The following is a 19453-nucleotide window of genomic DNA, read 5'->3' as shown; positions in this document are numbered from 1 at the left end:
AAATATTTATTATCTGCTTATTGTGTGGATTATGTGGATATGGTCGATGGTGCTGAATCCTTTGTGGAACCCTGCTTGCTCGCATGGTTGTCCTTCATCTAGTGTTCTGCCAATCCTATTTAGGATGACTCGAGTGAACAACTTGTAGATGACAGACAATAGACAGATCGGGCAATAGTTGCCAATGTCATGGATGTCTCCCTTCTTGAACAGTAGTACGGTCCTGCTGGTTTTCCATTGGGACGGAACCTTGCATTCAGACAAGTAGCGAGTGAAGAGCCGAGCTACTGTATTGATGAGTACTGAGGGCAGGTTCTTGTCTGGGCCGGGTGCTGTTTGTTTCTTTACCGACGAAATGGCGTGTCGGATTTCGGAAGGGAGAACGTTGGGAACAACATATCCATCCTGTGGAATTTGGTATGTCAGCAAGTGGACATGGCTATCGAAGACATTTGAGTAGAAGTCATGGATAATCTTCTCCATTGCCGTTCTGGAGGATGTGATGGATCCATCAGGACGTCGGAGGGCAGTCATCTTGGTCTTATAGTTGGTGAAGGACAGGCGGGCGTTACAAATACTTTTCCCGGCTTCTGCCGCATCTACCAGTACTTCTGCTCTTCTCTCTTTGAGGTCTTCCTTGATCGCATCTCTGCACTGCTTTGCGAGCTTGGACATTAGCTTGTGGTTGCCTGAGGCATGCGCCAAACCACGCTGGCGAATTAGCTCAAGAGTTTTCGAAGATAGGCGATTTTTTGTGGCTATCTCTCTCTTGGCATTCCTCGCACATTCATGGAGGTGCTGAACCAGTCGATCATATTCCTCGTCAATGTTGTCAACAATGGCATCTTCCCATGTTGCCGCAATAGTACCAAAGAGTTCCCAGTTGGTGGTCATTCTGGGAGTTCTCTTTTTGAACTTTGCAGCCCTTTCTCCCCACTCTGTGAAGTAGAATTTTGCACGAAGGAGATGGTGGTCCGATCCCGTTTGAAATTTTGGGACAACAGCAACATCAGTCAGGCAAAACCGTCAATTGAATATGATGTGGTCTATTTCGTTGTGGAATCGTCCACCGGGAGACTCCCATGTCCATCGTTTAGATTCTGCCTTCTGGATCTGTGAGTTACCATGAATGGTCTTGGTCGACATGATGAACTCAGATAGTCTCTCACCCTGTTCGTTCCATTCTAGGCCATGGGTCCCGATGTGAAGTTCTTCAACTGATCTTCTCGGTCCTATCTTGGCAATAAAATCACCCACAATGATCTTGTAGAAGGTGTGGTCTTCTTTATAGAACTTCTCTAGCTCCATGTAGAACTTCTCGATTTCTCTTTCATCATAATGAGATGTTGGTGCGTAGACAACAAAGATAGAAACTGCAGGCAGTGAGCCACATCTATTCAAATGTAAACGTCTGATTCGGGTTGTTAGGCATTCTAATGAATCAATGCTCTTGGCCAAGTTTGTGTTGACAAGGACACCGACGTCTCCAACACCTCTTTTATCGCATGTTCCGAGGAACAATTCTTCTCCAGTGTCGAAAACAGCATGGTGAGATTCGTGCCTTCTTGTCTTGGTCAGACCAATGATGTCGTACTTGATCATTCGCGCTTGTGCCATCAGGTCCTCGATAGATGCATCTGATGCTAGCATACGTGCATTGAAAGTACAGACGATCATTTTTGTCTTCCATCATTGTGGCAGCCTAGGTCGGCCTTGAGATTTTGTCGGCCTCTCCTTTCTCATCCTCCTCAGTGTTGCCATGTCGGTGAAGCCTTCAAGAGTCAGGTGAATGAGACCAGTTGTAGTTACTGGTTTTGGCATATCGAATACACAGAGGATAGCTTGCCAGGCTCTTCCGTGCGGGCGGAATACTCTCGGTAGCTTGCCAGTCTTTCCGAGAGGGATAGAGGCTTTTGGGGCGACCTCTAATCACCCTTGTAGGTGTTACCATATTTGAACCCTATCAAATATGGTACGACAATTCCGGAATATTCCACACAATAACCAAGCTCATTGAGGTTTCTCGGGAGTTCAAGATGCCGCTCTGTTTAACGTTCATTGATTTAAAGAAGGCCTTTGATTCTGTTGAGATGGAAGTGGTCATTGAAACCCTACCCAATCAGGGCATTCAAGCCCAATACATCAGGATCCTCCTTGAGCTGTATTGCGAATTCACTACCAGGATCTCACCATTCTACAAAGAAGTGATCGTTGATGTCAAGAGAGGAGTGTGGCAGGGTGATACCATTTCACCAAAACTCTTCAGTGCCACCCTCGAGAACATCATGCGACGACTGGAATGGGAAGGAATGGGAGTGAAAATAGATGGTCGGCAACTAAACCACCTCTGCTTTGCTGATGACATTGTTTTAATAACACCAAACATCAGCCAAGCAGCACAAATGCTGGCCGACTTTGACCGTGAGTGTGGAAAGGTAGGGCTACAGCTGAATATTACGAAGACAATGTTTATGAGAAACAGCCTTGTTCCTGACGCCCATTCGCTCTGAATGGAACGACCATCTCCAAATGCAACAGCTATGTGTACCTAGGTCGAGAGGTCAACATGACAAATGACCTGGCACCGGAGCTGCGCAGGAGGAAGTGAGCGGCTTGGAACGCCTTCAAGAACCTCGAAGAAATAGCTAAGAGGACAAAGAACCCCTGGCTCCGGGCACATCTCTTTGATTCCACTGTTCTTCCTGCATTAACATATGCCTCAGAGACCTGGGCCCTATGCAAACAAGATGAGAACACTATTCGTGTCTCCCAAAGAGGAATTGAAAGAGCTATGCTTGGAATATCACGTTTCACTCAAATGAGAGAAAGAATCCGGAGTTCTGACATCCATCAATGATCAAGAATCAGGGACGCTGTCTCATTTGCCAAGGTGTCAAAAATCAGATGGGCTGGTCACATAATGAGATTTAAAGACGACTGCTGGATTAGAGCTGTTACCAACTGGATTCCACGGGATGTCAAAAGACCGCGTGGCCGCCCACCTTCCAGATGGTCAGACTTCTTCGTGAAGATCATGAACGATTAGTTTGAGGCCCTTCATGTTCCCGGAGCGAACAGATGCCATTGGGCTACACTAGCACGTGACAGGGACAAATGGAGACGTTACTGGCGCCCGCTCGAGCAAATCGATGACTAACAGGAAGTTAAGTAATTAAGTGATTATTATCTACAAGACCCTAGGGTAGATAACAAGGGGGAGGTCAATTCTAAAGTCTGAGGGGGTAGAAAAATAATCAAAGAAGGTCTAGGTATGAAAAATCTTAAAGATACTACTTTTGCTTCTGTTCTTAATCTTTTAAAGTTAAACCCTATTATAAATTCACAATATGTTATATAAAAGTATGGATTTGGCTGACAATTGCAAACTGAATGAATCTACCAATAATCTCAAAATCTTTCTCCAAATATCAAAATTACTGAACTAGCAATCAGACAACAACAAAAACCTAAGTAGCATAAAACTGGGTTATTTCAGCCCCCAGGATAGATTTTCAGGTGGTTTCCAAGATAAGAGGTTATGATTCATTTCTAATAAAGTTTAATTTTGAATTCTTATAATTTGCTCAAGAAAGTTATTTTCCACATTTTATTCCTGAATTTATACTGACTAGAATTAGAAAACTTTTCCCTGTTGATATTTTTGTTATCCTACATGTTCAGCTAGTCCACATATCATTATTTAATACATGTTATTATTTACTACAATAAATAAGTAGTCATGTTTTGTAAGTAAATATTAAGATAGAATCAAATGACTAACAAGTGTCTCCATGAGTGTATGACATAATGACCTTTGTTTAAACAATGAGAAGTTCTCTTTGTTTCTAATTGACTTATAGAACTCTATTGAACTCTCTTGAACTCTTATAGAATTCTGTCTATGAGTTCTATTTAGTAAACCACTACTATGTATGGTGGTTTCCCCAAGGTCGCCTGATTAACCTTTTTTTTTTATTTTTGTGTAATTACTGGTGAATGCACAAGTGATCTCAGTGGCCTCTTGTCTCTTTCCTTTTAAACAGTTTCATTCACTGACTCTAGGTTTTCTTGCACTAAAAATCTTTTCTCGTCTCTCAAGGTCTGTGTCTGGCTTTCTTTCCATTTGATTTAATCTTTTTTAAAAAATTACATTAATTTTCCCTTTGGCATTTTCCTCCCTTTTTCATTCTTTTCTATTTTTTTCTTTCTTTTACATATTGTGATTTACATCATTGTTTAAAATGTGTTTTCAGATATACAATGTTCTTATCTCCAATCCCCCCAGATCATATCCCCATTTTTCTACCCTTTATCCCAAACTTCCGCTCACCCCCAAATGACTGCTTGAAACTTAGTGTCTTAAATTTCTTTAGTTTGGGTCCCTTATTTACACTAATGTTATATCTAGTAATCTAGAGATATGTGGATACTTTTCCTCTACTGCACAGTGCCTGGTTTGGGCCCCTGTGTTATTTTCAGACTTCCTCTTCTATATCCCTCACTCCATTTATTTCATTCCTCTACAGTGTTTTCTGTAATATAGAGCCACTTCTACCTGTCATTCTCAAGCAATTTTCTGTATAGCACAGATCAGTGAGAATATCACTATTCCACCTTGTCCTTCTGACTTAACATAAGATCCTCTAGCTGTACACATATTTTCCTCCTATTCTCTCTCCAGTTTCTTCATTTTTGAAAGAATCCATTCATAGTTTTTCTTCTGACTCTCAGATATTGTTAGTGTACATTCTCACTCCTTCACTCCTCTCATTCTCTGATGCTCGCATTGTCTTATTTCCTTAAATATCTCCTTCTCATTGCTCTCCCCAACACACTTCTTCCATTTTCACATTGCTTTGCCATCAAATGATGTACACTGAATGTGTGTTTCATCACAAACTTCAAGATTCATTCCAATTTTGTAGACTACTATTATCACCACTATTCCTAGCCTGACTTCATCAGGTTGGCTCTGATTGTTTCATGTCATGTCCCTTCATTACTGCCATTTTACCTGTGGCCCTTAAGGAATGCCATGGGGATACACAGGGCAGCATATGCTCTGGATCCATAGAGATAGAAAATTATTTACTAGAAGAAATAGTGTTACAGGAAGCAGATAGAAACCAAAAGCAAAAAAAAATGATACTTGGGGGAACAGAAACAATGTATAGGATACTTGATAATCTTTCCCCAAATGCTCAAATGATATGAGTTGTCTTGTGACAAGACCAGTTAGAATGTAACTATGTGGGCTAGAGCAATAGCACAGGGGGTAGGACATTTGCCTTACATGTGGCCAAACCGGATTCCCAACATCCATTAAGGTCCTCATAGCACTGTCAGGAGTAACTCCTAAATGCATGAGCCAGGACTGTGCATAGCTGGATGTGACCCCCCCCCCAAAAAAAAAAAACACAAAACACAAAACAAAACAAATAAAAAAAGAATGCAACTATGAAAAAGGATCAGCTTATTCAAAAGTTAGAGGTCACATGGAGATATCTTGTTTACTAAAATCAAAACCATTATTCATTTCTTTTTTTAATTTTGTAACTTTTATGTAAACATGTTTTTTTTTATTTTTATTAGTGAGACATCATGAGGTACAGTTGTAGACTTACAAATTTTTGTGCTTGGGTTTCAATTATACAATGATGAAATATCCATCCCTCCACCAGGGTCCATTTCCCACCACCACGGATCCCAGTATCCCTCCCACACTCCATCCCCCCCAATTCACCCTGCCTCTGTGGCAGGGCATTCCCTTTTAGGTAAATTAATAGCAAGTGGCATATATCGGAGCTCTGCACTCCTTTATAACATGGACGCCTGCAGTAGTGATTCCCAACAGCTGGCAAACATTGATTCAGGCACTGCCAGTTAACTGAATGTCACTAAGCCCTGAGTGGACTCTCACCTCTGAGCCAGCATGACCCTCCCCACCTCCAACACCATCGCAACCTCCAGCAACTGACCAACAGTCTCCATGTACTCGCTATAATGCCTACTCCTAGCGCCTACTGCAGAACTGTGCCATTTTGCATCGCGTCCTAGAAACCTGAAAAGAAAATGTCCTTTTCATCCAATTTACAAGCCAGTGCACGCAAACAGTGCATATTCTATCAGGGTTATGCACAATTTACCTGACAGCCCAGGGGTAATGTTAATAAAAATACAACCTGCGTCGTGCGTTTTCTCAGGCATCATCCATCTTACTCAGTTCTGGGGGGAGCCCTCTGACAGGGTGTGAGCTTGGCTTTGGGGGAATGCTGGAGCCGAGCAGGTGTGACTACCAGATTGGGAAGGGCTTGAGCTCCCTCCTTCCTTCCCTCTGCAGCCAACTTGGTGAACGGAGACCTGTTCATGGCATTTAGAGTTGGAGAATGTCGGAAAACGGTGGATTTTCTCCTGACACTCTGCTTTACATGTGGGTCACTATCACCAGCTGGTGCCAATAACTTCCATTTAGGGAAGGTCACAAGGATATGGAGAAATAAAAAAAAAATGGATAGCTGGAATTTCAGCAAGTACACATTTTGGGGTAAAAAAGTAGCTGAATCAAAAATGAAAATAAAGAATTATAAAGGTGAAAGTGTGTTAACAGCATAAGTAAACACATTTCAAATAAAAGCTGCGTGCAACTTTAAAAAATGTAGGTCTCACCAAACTCACTATTAATCAAATGAGAAAATTGGTCTTTTAGAGAAGTCTATTTCATAGATTTCTATTTTCATACATTTTGACTCTTTTAGACATTGCCTTTAAGGTATCTATTTTCATACATTTTGACTATTATATATAGTCTAATTAAATATTTTTATATACTGCACAACTCTCATAGGCCAACATGTGCTGTGCTTAGACACAAGACTAATATCTACTCCTCAACTTGGCCTTCAAGATTTTCAGAGTTTGGTCTCAGTCTTATTGAGTGCCATGTAAAAACAGTCCAGCTAAAACCCATGTGTGGCTAATTCTAAAATCTTTTTTGCCATGTGTTATTTCTCTGTTAATGTATTCTTTTGAATAGGAGCGCAATTTTCCTATCTAGGAATATTCAAACGTATACATTCATCAACACTCAGCTCGAAAGTAACTTCTCAGAACGTCTCCACCAAACAGGACGAAAAACCAGTCTCCTCTACACTCAGTGAGCATGTGCACCTTCCTGCAGGCACTTGCCAAGCAGGGGGATTTCTTACTAAGTGAGTCTGGTTTCCAATCTTCTCATTAAATCCAGGAGCACTGTGGAGAGCAGGGACGGAGTCATTACACACTGTCTTAGGCACTAGTGCCTGGCATAACATCATGCTCAGAAGAGTCCTCCTTAAATAAACATAGAACAGAGTTTAGTACTTGCCACAATAAAGAACAATCACTTTCATATGCACTGTCCACCAGTTGTTCATTGATTTGCTCGAGCGGGCCCAGTAATGTCTCCATTGTGAGACTTGTTATTACTGTTTTTGGTATATTGAATACATCACGGGTAGCTTGCCAGGCTTTACCATGTGGGCAAGATATTCTTGGTAGCTTGCTGGGCTCTCTGAGAGGGGCGGAGGAATTGAACCCGGGTCCACAATGAGCAAGGAAATGCCCTACCCGCTGTACTATCACTCCAGCATATGTTTATATGCAATTTAATAAAAATTATGCCCAAGGTTTTGCTCCATTGTACTGCATCTCAGACCTCGGCATATCTCATTGCTTTACTTGTTCCAAGAGGCCTGGAATAGGATTATATCAAGCACCGTTATAGGACATTATAGGAGAGAGTGTTTAAACTAATTAAACAATGACAGTTAAAGTTAAACAAAGACAGTTAAACAAAGGCCAATTCAACAAAAACAACTTATTTAGGGCATTCACTTAAGTAAGCTGTGAAATAGGAACTTTCCATTGGAACCCATATGAAACTTTAGAAGAATAAAAGTTTTATTTTGTAGTATAGAACAAAGCATATCGTAGATTCAATTATGTAGCACCAACGTCAGTGTTCTCTAGCTTCTATACTTGAAGAGATATTGTATTTATAAAAAGTACAGTGTTTTGGTCAAAATTTCATAAAGCTACTTGGCCTCTCTTACCTCTAATCTAATTGTAACAGTATGAATCTGAAACATATTTTAAGCGAGACACAACATTTTATGTAGAAAATTTTTACTGCATTACTCTTCATATCTCTTCTCTGTCTTTTCTTTATTTGTACAACTATGAAAGTACATATCCAGAATCAAATAAAGAATAAAAAATATATGAAATAACTATTGATTGACTACATTATATAATCATGGTGTTTTCAAATACATGCATGTCATATACATAGAGAAATATATACATAAATGTCTACATATTGAAATTTATATTAAAATATAAATATTTAAATAAATATTTGCTTTATGTCTGTGCTATCATTTCAGTTTTTATATACTTCCAATCGAGGTAAAAGAAATAACTTTTTTATAATTAGGCAATGGTCAGTCAGTCTATATTTAACAAAGAACTGTTAAATGCCATTCCTTCAGAGGTTGAGAATTTTTTTATAGTAAGCAGCCTTCATTTTAAGATACAAAAATGAGATTTTAATGGGAAATTGTATGAGTATTAAAGGAATCAAGCAATGCTTAACAAAATGTTGAAAAATCTCCATTGTCTAAAAGCAATTCCTAAATTTGAACAAAGTTATATGATTAACCAAATCTGAAGTAATCCTACAAAAGTTTTGCAAGAAAAATCAAGAACAAAAACAAATTCAGTGAAATAGAGATTGTGATAGTGGCACATGAACCAAGAAAATGTTAGAAAAGATCTGTTTTTCAATCAATTAAACTTGTTAAAATTTCTGTGAGAAATAAAACACGAAAATAAGAGGACTCAAGAGTAGTTTATAGTCTAAAATGGAAAATGAACATCTGAAATTGAATAGAATAAAATATCAAGGAAACTGAAGACAGAAGATTAAAATCTATAGAATGAAAACTGTGGGAATAAAACCTATAGGATTGAATAATAGTTGTCTAACTGTAAAATGATATCCTCCCAAAGAAGTTACAGTAGTGAAATTAAATGAACAAAGAAGTGCTACCCAAATCTTTAGTCAAAAGGATGCAAGCAGTAAAATATGGAGCTACATTTATTTATTATGAAGAAACAATATCTGGCTTTTTATTCTATTCATGAAGATGAGTCCATATATAGAGAGAGACATATATATGAAATACATATCTATCTATCTATCTATCTACATATATATTCATGGACTCACACACATGCATATGTAAAATTGTAGTTTATGGCAAAAATTAAAATTCATTTTATAAAGTAAAGAAGGAAAAGTGATGCTAATTTCTCCTTTTTTCTCTGCTGATAATCTTTGTCATTTGAAGTGAATCTAAACACAATGTTTAAAAATCTATTTTGAATTGGAAACAGAGCATGAATTTAGGAAAAAATTAAAAATATTTTTTCTATCAATGTGATTAAAAAATATATCAATGCAAGTTGGAATTTAATATAAGATTGATTGCAGAAAACCTACATGCATTTCAAAGGAAATGTAGACATGTATGTGCACACGGGTATATTTAGTAAATAAAAAATACCTTTATGGTCTATAAAGGGAACAAAATCTGAGGCAAAAATTATTTAATTTCAATAAGGCAGAAGGAAAATTTTGTGGACTATTTCATGATTCCTTTTATCTATTTAATAAATATGTCTACAATTCTGATATTTCCTTGGCTCTATGTTGGACATATAACAATGATGAATAGCATAAATAATGACCCAAAATGAGCAAACCAATTATATTTACAAAGATTAACCAACAACTCTGATATTAAAAACTACCAGAGATATGAGTTAAGAATGGCTAATTTACCAAAAAAAAAAAAATAGCTGAGCAAGTAATCCAGAATCTTTAGAATAGTCAAGATTATAATTTCAGGGTTGTCATTATTTCTGTAAAGGCTGTTTTTATTATCTTATATCTCTAAATAATTATGACATTACATAACAGAATTTAAAAGACATAAATTTAAGAGCCTCCTGCCTCTGCGCCTGGCTGTCCTTGCCGGAGGGCCCCTTGGAGGGGGGCGGGTTGAGTTTCCCTCCCTGCCACAAGCAGAGCTCTGGCCGCCGAAGACCTTCAGAAACAGCCACAACCATGCTGAGACCATTCTCCACACGCATGAAGGTACAGGTAGAGGAACAAAGGCATGTGGGTCCCAGGGCTGAGATCTCCAAGCCTGCTCGGATTGGAGCTGAGCTTCCTCCACCCAGATCCTCCATCTTCCAGTAGACAGTGGTCACACCAACACCCACCAGCTAACCTCCCCCCCCCCTCAGGGCCAGGTAATCCCTTCAAGGGCCAAGACCCAGAGACTATAAAACCCAGCTCCTGGAAGTGACATCTTATCTCATTCTTGCTTTGGACAACCTGGCAGGCTACTGAATGTAACATACCCACAGGGCAGAGTCTGGCAAACTCCCCGTGGTGTACCAATATGCCAAATACCAGTAACAATGATGGGTCTCATTCTCCTAACCCTGAAAGAGCCTTGAATATGGCACTTTAAAATCTCAGGGCTAGGACGAAGGAGATGTTACTGGGGCCTGCTCGAGGCAATCGACGAACAACAGGATGATCATGATCGTGAAAAATAATAGTTCATTAAAGATGAAGAATGAAAAGTTAGCAAAAAGGGAGAAATTCAGAAGGATTCTACTGTTTCACATGGTGCTTATTCTTGCCTCAGAAATCCACAAGCAAATGGAATTCAGTCCTGGAAAATTTACTCCCAGACTTTTGTTTCTTTACCTTGTACTAAAAGACAGAGTTTATGGGTAACTTCCATAGGAAGAAAAGGCAAATACATTCCAAACGGTCTTTTCCTAGATCCCCCCTTTTTGAGTGATGTAGGTTCACAAGCCATAATGTAAACTACAATGCAACAAAGATATATCTAGGTATAGTAACAATATTTGTATGGTAGGAGTGTGTAGAAGAATTTTGACAACTCTCTCTCTCTCTCTCTCTCTCTCTCTCTCTCTCTCTCTTTCTCTTTTAGAGCACACTCAGTGGTGCTCAGGCCTTACTCCTGACTCAGTGGTCCAGAATCAGTCCTGGTAGTGCCTTGGGACCATATGAGGTTCTGGGCTCTACTCAGCATCTGCCAGATGCATCTTAGCACACACAGCATCTCTGGTGGTAATTAGAACGTCAAAGATTCATGTCTCTACTGATCTCAATTCATTCTACAAACACCAGTCATTTTCCTTCTACCCCATATTATTTTTACTATCGAACTTGTATTTCACTCTTCTATAATCACCATATTGCAAACTTTTTTAAATCTGTGACCAAAAATCTAGCCTCTATGCTTTACCACATAGGAGAATCACGATCATGATCACGACCATCCTGTTTTTTGTCAATTGCCTCGAGCAGGCCCCAGTAACGTCTCCTTCAACCTAGCCCTGAGATTTTTTTTAAAAAGTGTCATATTCAAGGCTCTTTCAGGGTTAGGAGAATGAGACCCATCATTGTTACCGGTATTTGGCATATTGGGTACGCCACAGGGAGTTTGCCAGACTCTGCCGTGTGGGCAGGTTACATTCAGTAGCCTGCCAGTTTGTCCAAAGTAAGAATGAGATAATATGATGTCGCACAGCCGCGAATGTGGCCGCACACTTCCGGGAGCTAAGTTTTATAGTCTCTAAGTTTTGGCCGTTCATGGGATTACATAGAAGAATAGATGTTAAAAAACTTCCACCAATCTTTATTATTATTTTAACAAACTTCAAAAATGGCTCTAATTCTATTATACTTCTGAAACTATATTTGTTTTGTTTCCTTTTGTTTGTTTTACTCAGTGTAATTCTAGGTGTAATTAGACATCTTCTCCTGGCAGTGTCATCAGAGATTTTTTTTAATACTCATACATTCTTTAATCATCATATAAATGCCTAATTGTACCAGTAAAAAGAAAACATAAATATTCTTCTTCTTATCCAAGAAGTGCCTCCAAGCTTCTATCAGAGGAGAACAAAGTGTAATGTGGACAAAATTATTTTTAAACCCCAGTCCCTATTCTACAGAGAATATAATTTTTTTAAAAAAATATGTGACTTCCCAAACATCTGTTCTGTAACCAGCGAATGCTGGCCAGCGCTCTTATGAGTTCTTTGGCTGCCAAGAGTGTCTTATGTGTGGGAGTTTCGGATGGCTCTCAAACTGGAATGGATCAAAAAGGAGGGCAGAGACAGCAGGTTCAGGAAAGAAGCGACATGGCGAGGAAAGTGTGCCAAGTTCTCTCAGAAATCACCTACATATGCCCATTGGCTTTGGTGCTACAGTCTGGTTCACTCCATCTCAGGGAGCAAATTAAAATGCAAGAGATGGTTCGAGATGCTACTTCATTTCCATGGAAAATGAAATTAGGTACAGATGGCGAAGTTCTGCTCGTCTTCTAGTACCTGGAGTTACAAAGGTGGAAGTTTGTCACCAAATCACCTTTCTTGGCTGAATTAATACAAGTCACAGCAGGCAAGATTTTTGTGTCTCAAGCAATTCCTCCCTGCACCCGCTAATCTCTCAAATGATTTCTAGAGTTAAAAAAAATGTCATTCTTACGAGAAGAAAATATAAACTGTGCTGACTCAGGACTGGGAGATAAAACCAAAATGGGAGCTATTCATTCAGCATATCATTTGAGATTTTGTTTAAGAAAACGTAAAGGGAGGGGAAGAAAACAACACATTTACTGAATCTATAAAAGTTAAGTAAATGTTTTCATTACACAAATAGATGATTATCAGTGAACTACATGCTGAGAACTGAAAAATTGAAACTGTGCTGTTACGTCTTCAACACTTGTCTATAGAAGTGCCACTGTGAATGCCTGACATATTTTCTCTGACTTTGATCCATAATTTTAGTTATTATAAAATTATGCAAGTATATGGAAGATAAAAAATATCCGACACTGATGAAATAATTTGTTAAATATTAATAATTGTCACAATGGATAGATGTCTGATGTATGCTTATCTAAAATTCTGTGCCTAAGTCTAATTAATGTATTACTGTATACAATAATTATAAATACTATACTTTGCATATTTCTCAATGAAATATCCAACTATGCTGTTGCATGCACATAAGAGGAATGGTTTGTACAAAGTTGCTCAGAGCTCATGTTGGTGAGTCTGGTGAGGTCTGTATGTGTATGTACAGTGTGGACAGTAAAGTAAAGTAACCACAGAACTATCTAGATTCACCTGAGACTAGATTTATCTGGACAGTTTTGGGGCAGGTTACTGTCACCCAGGTTGGAGGGTTTCTACTCTTTTCAGGAAACCGAGATCCATGTTCTCATTTTAGGCTGCAGAAATGGTTTTTAAGAGAAACCAGATTAAGGAGCAAAGGGTGTTTTTTATCTTGACAGAAAATAAGTTATGCAGAAGAAAGAATATGAGCTTCTACAGAGAGAAGAGAAAAACACATCCCACATCCACAGTGTGGATGCAGGCAACTCTGCGATGAAGTGTCCCAAGTGGCTTTGGGAAGGGGATTCTATGAGAATCCAAGATGCCTTAGTTTAGGAATTCCATGCAGATAAGTGTTCTTGCTAGAACAATTCCAGGAAAAAGACTTTTTGTTTATTTGTGATGTTTAGCGCTTACTCCTGGCTCTACACTCAGGGATGACTCATTGCGGGGTTCAGGGTACCATAGGGGGTACTGGGATTCAAATTCTGGTAAGTAGTAAGAGAAGCAAGCACTGTGTCTGCAGTACTATCTCTTCAGGCCCCCAGACTTTGAATTTGGTGGTCTCTTCTTTCTCTGAGTCTTACCCAGGGCTTGTTTCTACTGAACTGTCTCCCGAGGGGACAGAGCGTTCAGCTCTTGACCTGGCATTTTGCATGAGGTTGGCAGCAGGCTAAGTTCTTTTCAGATCCTACCTGTTGCTCCAAACATTTCTTGTGTGTGTGGCTTCCTGAAATTCACTGCCGAGGGCTACCATGCCTGACTACCTATGAGAATCTCATTAAAAATGTTTTCACATGTGGTTTACTAGTCTGTCTTTTCACACTTTATTTTTATTGGCATCTTTATCATATTTCAGCACCAATATACACAACCTATTTTTCTTACATTTTTTGCCTCTCTATTCTTATACAATTACCACACAGTTTAAGTCACTGGCTACATTACATTTTGTTATCTATATGAAAATCATCTGTTCTATTTTTCTTTTATGATAGTTTCCTTGTATTGACCACTTAATCTCCTTTAAGAACAAACTTTCAGGTAGCTAGTAGAGATTAGTTTTAGTTTTATATAAGCAGTTTTCTAATTTTTTGTATATGTTTTCTAATGATTATAAGACAGTGGCTTTTTATATTTAAAAACATGTTGATCACTCATAAAATTTAGACTTCTGAGAAGTTCAATTGCTGAGAGATTATAATATCAAAACTGTAAGACAGTTTTATTTCATCCATTCTTTATTATTTTGTCTTTTATCTTATTGGACTGACTTTAACTTATATTACAAGGCAGATAGCTGTGAGTAGAATATCTTATGATTTCATCATTTTTAAATATATACAATTTGGTAAACTTTATCTGGAAAAGTTTTGGTTGTTAAATCCACACTTGAATTATGAGTTCAAAAGTGGGTGCATGATGTGTTTGCTGCTGTAAACCTACTCCCCAGGTCACTTCAAATGAGAGACAATGAGAGGGGAGTCATGGATAGATAGTAAACATGCACTGTTTAATGCAGAACCCCTAGCATACTTACTAAACATCTGAGGATAGTCAAGGCATAGCACTACACATAGGTGTGATTGATCGTTAACAGAGGTAAAGTGTTTTGATTGAGTAAATACTTCTGTGGGTGGGTGGGGGGGGTTAATTCAAGGAGATGCTCTGTCTCCTAGGGGCTATGCATAGAGATTTGCCAGGGACTACAAGCATTATATTGCTTCTATATTTCCCTTTAGTTTTAAATATTAAACAATAAAATTTACTTCTAATTAATATTTGCAGTTATTTGAATAAACACAATAAAAGATACCAATTCCAAAACTTAGTTCTCTGGGATCCAGGGCCAAACAAGACAAAGTCTTAAGGTGGGTTCACCTTATCTTTCCTCAAGAGGTCCCTCTCTCTTAAATCATAACAGCTTGCATCAAAACTGTGCTTTTATGCTTTGTACACTGTCCCATTTTTATACCGGGGTAGCTTTGCTATTCCATCCAATTCCCATGGTGAGGACCCTCCTTTTGGGGGTGTTAGGAACTATGGCAACCAGAGCCTGGGTAATTATAATGGATGCACAGGATATATATATATATATATATACATATATATATTTTAGTCAATTGAATCTCAAATATTAGGAGCACAGTATTAACGGTCTTTCTATGTCTAAGCAAATAACATCATTCTATAATAAAATATGAAATGGCTATAGGGGAAATAGAAAAGCAAGTAACTCACTACAAATATAAAGTCCAGAGATATCAGAAGGTTTTGCCTTTATAAGTAACCAAGCCTGACTTAGGGAATCTAGTAAATACTCAAAGGAAAGGTCAAGGATTAGTGCTCTCATAAGAGCACTCTAAGTTTCTCTGGGGGCAATTCACTGAGGCAGCCTAAAACACTTAGAGTTAATACCTAACAGGAGGAAAATGAGATGATGTGTACTGAATGCTTTCATGCACTCATGACAATTCTGTCCCCTCACCCTTATTTTTGAATGGTGAATTATAAGTCATATAGTAAGAACAGAACCTTAAGGGTTAGCCATGATCTCGACTTTTTGGTATAATACTATCTCCTCAATTTTTTGTAGGGTCTGTGGCTTATTTCTCATCTTTAGGATGTAGCATGGACATTCAGTGATTATGTCACATTTATAAGATCACTCTTTTTGAGTCATGAACTAGCATTTCTTGTGAAGAAGGAATTCTCTTGCATAAAGCAATCATGTTGGAGAAGCTGACATTGTAAGGTGATATGAATACTACCAAGGAACTAGGATGATCTAATTTGGCTAAGAGCAAAAGAAAAGTCTGTCAATAATAAATCTATAAGGCAATATACTCTGTCAACAACCTAAGAAACTTTGAAGCTGATTTTTCTCCAGTTGAACCTTCAGATAAAGTGATGACTCCACACAAACTTTCAGAGAAGTTTTATGGTTCAAGCAGACCCAGCTTAATTGTGCCCTGAGTACGTAGTGACAGGTGAAATAATAGTGATAAAAATCTTCATGTGACCAAAAATTTGTTACTATGCAGAAATAATTGAATAAAATATATTAAAGAGTTCTTCCACTCTTTATTCTAGGTCCAAAAATATGCTTGTCATAATATTTTGGTTGGGTATCTACAACTTTTCTTTCAATTTATTTGAAGGTTTCACTGAGGTTGAGTAAAAACTTAATTTATTCACTCCTACTTTGCTTATGAAGTCTTTAGATGTTTTTTTAATGGAAATATATTGAAAAATAAATTGGGCATTTTTTATTCTGGAGAAGGCAATGTTCTCTATTGAACATGCATCCATCTCTTTCTTTCTCTTCCTTCATGTTTCTCTAAACTTCTTTTAACAAAAATTACTCTGTGGGGGGTGGGAGTAGATAGGTAGTACAGAGGGAAAGGCAACTAACTTGCAAAATGCTGTCCCAGATTCAATCTCTGATATCCATCTTGTCCCAAGCCTACTAGGAATGATCCTTGAACACAATACCAGACAAAGTTTGGATAGCACTAATTTTGGCCCCAGAAAACAAAATAAATAAAAAACATGGTTAATATATAATAAAAAAGTTTAGAGAAACAAATTTCCATTCTTTCTTATTTCTAAGATATTATGTCTGATTTGCTTAAAATAGCTTAGAGGGGGTTGAATATTAAGAATAAAGTAGCACTGTAGCACTGTCCTTCCATTGTTCATCGATTTGCTCGAGCGGGACCACTAACATTGTGAGACTTATTGTTACTGTGTTTGGCATATCGAATACATCACGAGTAGCTTGCCATGCTTTGCCGCGCAGGCAAGATACTCTCGGTAGCTCGCCGTGTTCTCCGAGAGGGGCGGAAGAATCGAAATCCAGTTGACCTGGTCAGCCGCGTGCAAGGCAAACACCCTACCCGCTGTGCTATCGCTCCAGACCCATAAAGTAAAGGCTAAAATTTGGTAAAGACAATATTATATTAGTATATGTTCTTTGATTTTTCTAGAATAATTTTAGAAGAAATGTAAATTGCACTGTCACTAACATTATGGAAGGAATAAACTAAGTGTCTTCAAATCTAGAATATTCAGCTAAAATCACTCCAAATACCTCTGATATTGTCTTATCTCCTTGGGATTTTCCTATCTCCAAATCTTGTAGTTCTAAATGTGCACTATAAATATTGATATTTACTATTTTTCTCATATAAGTGTAGTAAAATTAAGTATATCAGTACTGACACTCATAAAATACATTAAATTGTGGGATGAAATGTGACTGTGTTCTTTAGCAAAAGATTAGATTGTTTTCTTCCAGAAGATTTATTGTAAATTGGGCTCAAAAATAGGAAGTAAGCAATCATATACCCTCCTGCTTTAACTATGTAAATTACTGGTGACAGACTGCTCACATTTGCAACTGAATCATTTGTACCAAGGACAAGTGTTTTTTGTGTGTCTCTAGAATCTTCTTGAATAGAGCATAGAAGTAAATAGACAATGACATTGACTAGTATTTTTAAAATATTCTCTAGTAAATTAAAATACTGTTAGGATATCGTTGCCTAAATACTTTTGTATAATGTAGAGTGTGCTATTTAGAGTTTAGGTACACACATATATGGCATCACTTAATCACTTAACTTCCCGTTAGTCGTCGATTTGCTCGAGCGGGCACCAGTAACGTCTCCATTTGTCCCTGTCGCGTGCTAGTGTAGCCCAATGGCGTCTGTTCGCTCTGGGAACATGAAGAGCCTCAAACCAATCATGATCTTGATGAAGAAGTCTGACCATCTGGTAGGTGGGCGGCCACGCGGTCTTTTGACATCCCGTAGAATCCAGTCGGTAAGAGCTCTAGTCCAGCGGTCGTTTTTAAATCTCATTACGTGACCAGCCCATCTGATTTTCGACACCTTGGCAAACGAGACAGCTTCCCTGATTCTTGATCATCGATGGATGTCGGAACTCCGGATTCTTTCTCTCATTTGAGTGAAACGTGATATTCCAAGCATAGCTCTTTCTATTCTTCTTTGGGAGACCTGAATAGCGTTCTCATCCTGTTTGAGGAGGGCCCAGGTCTCTGAGGCATATGTTAATGCAGGAAGAGCAGTGAAATCAAAGAGATGTGCCCGGAGCCGGAGGTTCTTCGTCCTCTTAGCTAAGAGGACATATATGGTATGAACACATTAATTCTAAGAAATTCTAAGCAGAAAGTGTTGGTTTTGAGAATGAGTTCATTTTCAGAGCTTCCTGGAATTTAGCATGTATCACAGTAGAGCCATTATATAGATGGAATATCTTCTAAGAAAAGGTTTTTCACTAAGTAACCTTATTTAATTGTTAAATGATTTGTAGAGCCTGCAGTGAGAGAAGAGCTGAGAAAGAACTCTGGAAGGAAAAAGCCAATATTCAGGTGGTTTGTCATTGTTCAGATATTGTCCAGTGACTTGCTATTTATCGATTTATTGATAAATATTTAGCTGTGGATTCTACAAATTGTACCGTGCCAAAACCCTGATTAAGGACTTTTTATTTTAGTTCTATGTAGATTTATTTGGCAGTAGAATACTCTAATATAGTCACTATTTATGGAGCACTGAAATCCGAATATTTTGATTGCTCAAAATCATCCATCGTCAGGTAGTGACTCTTAAATACAGCTCTCCGAATTCATCCTGTCTTCACAAACCCTATGGGATAATTAAGCAATAGTGATAATATGAATAAAAAATGATTGTAATGGGTCTAGAAATTTGGAAGTAGGAAAACAGCCCAAACTAGAACACGCCAAATGACTTAGGAAACAAAAACTCTCCAAGGTTCAGCCTAGAATGCTTAAAATGTGATTTTCTTAGAGAAACCATGGTTGCTTCCTATTTCAGTGACTTACTATGACATTGTGAAATGAAATCCATTTCTAATGTGCTTGCATTTGCATATGCAGTGATTCTACTCTACCACCAGGGCCTGTTTTATTGAGCTTTTGCATGCAAAGCTAAAATTCTGAGTTCTCATTTACTTGAGGCTAAAAATTAATGACTTTGGTTCAATTGCAGTGTAGTGTAGTGAGGTCAGGAATTGAAATTTTTATTTAAGTTACTGATTTTTCCCCCTCCAAGTTTCAGAAAGCAATAAAGCGCCTTCATCTATTTTCTCTCTGTAGGTTAGCAATGACAATTCAATAGCAATCAAAATACTA

Source organism: Sorex fumeus, unplaced genomic scaffold, assembly GCF_029834395.1.
Source record: "Sorex fumeus unplaced genomic scaffold, SorFum_2.1 ptg000092l, whole genome shotgun sequence".
Classification (NCBI taxonomy): domain Eukaryota; kingdom Metazoa; phylum Chordata; class Mammalia; order Eulipotyphla; family Soricidae; genus Sorex; species Sorex fumeus.
Note: the sequence above shows the minus strand (reverse complement) of the source record.